This window comes from Penaeus monodon, chromosome 15 (genome assembly GCF_015228065.2).
Source record: "Penaeus monodon isolate SGIC_2016 chromosome 15, NSTDA_Pmon_1, whole genome shotgun sequence".
NCBI lineage: Eukaryota > Metazoa > Arthropoda > Malacostraca > Decapoda > Penaeidae > Penaeus > Penaeus monodon.
In genome coordinates, this window is record NC_051400.1 from 413784 (window position 1) to 415179 (window position 1396).

A 1396-nucleotide genomic window follows, 5' to 3' on the forward strand; every position below is an offset into this window, starting at 1 on the left:
CTCTTTTGACTTAAATGGGCAACGCGGTGGTCCATCTATGAGCTTATCATTTGGAACGTGTAATATGCAATTTACTATATTCAACAAAAGCCTTGTGACACCTTTGTGTACAGGGCTTCGTGCGTAAATAAATGTAATCTCAATCTAATGTAAAAGGAACTGTAATAGGAACTAACTTGTCAATCAAGATGAAAATATCTGAACTGTTAAAGCGATGTACAACCTGCCATCAACAGCAAGCAGAAATATCGTAGCTAATTCCTTTTTGAATGTACTGGCCTCAGCAGTGTGGTGTGGTCGACGAATTTTGCTTTAACTGAGCACAGGAAAAGACTAAAATCGACTGTGTGAAAGCTGCTTGTTCAGTGTCTTACAGTAGTATGGGCTAGTGTAGTAACGGTACAACACAACCGTTACTTCCTAACCGGTGACTGTTACTACTGTAGTAAACCTGTAACCAAAACAAAACCCGTCTTATCAGAAAACCCAAACTACATCAGAAAAATCTAAGCGACGTTATAGAACCCAAACCTTATCACACAAAACAGGTTAAGAGGGGAAAAGAAACGCCATCACAGGACGCAAACAAACGGGAAATGAGAACGAGATTCGAAGCAGACAACACCCGGAGGAAATTCACTCGGCGGAGAGGATGAGAAAGGAAAACACATCGAGCCAGAAAATATTATATTGTTGGATTCGCGAAAACCTTTTAGAAGTCGAAGTCCTCCCATTCTCCCATGTTTCCATGACAGAAACAAAACACAATCCACGTAAGATAGAAAACTGTAAAAGAAAGTTATATGAAGGATTATTATAGAGAAATCATAAAGTAATGGACACAAACAGACGTCTCTAAACCCTGCAGGGACGAGGCACAACCTACCTCAACACAAGGAGCAACTGTAGCCACGTCTATACCCGACGGAGGTGAGGCGATAACAGGGTGAGGGCAGTGACTGCGCTACCTTTATGCCTGAGGTGCTATGGCTGACAGTGATAACGATTAATTACGTATTTTCATGCTTACGATATAAATTGCAATGAGCATTGCTTGTGGTGGGGGCTGTTTGAGGCTTTGAGATAAGAGGAGAGGATCTGATAAGAGGTTTTCAAGGCTATTTAGAAGAGAAAAGAACAGGATAAGGGAGTAATTGTTGTTGATGCTAGCTTCCGTGTGGGTGCTTGCGTGTGGTTATGAATTTCGTATCGCTTCGGTGATTGTGTCATTTTTAGCCTAAATGCGAAGGAAATTCACTTAGTTTTTTCTTGTATCTATACTACAGTTATCATTATCAGTGTGATAAGAAATCTTATATACTTAAAAAGAAAAAAAAAACACTCATTGCTAGATACACAAACGTGCTCAGAGGAACATGTCTTCATAGATACCCAG

The 1396-nt window shown here is 40.3% G+C and overlaps 1 protein-coding gene across 1 annotated transcript in view; it reads right to left on the reverse strand.

Annotated features, from left to right (window-relative positions):
- Positions 1 to 1042, reverse strand: part of LOC119581602 (uncharacterized lyase C29B12.13-like) — an 11338-nt gene extending 10296 nt beyond the window's left edge. Inside the window, exon 1 of the mRNA XM_037929718.1 lies at positions 887 to 1042. The gene's annotated coding sequence lies outside the window, so the exon portion shown is untranslated. The remainder of the gene's footprint in view (positions 1 to 886) is intronic.
- Positions 1043 to 1396: the final 354 nt, after the last annotated feature.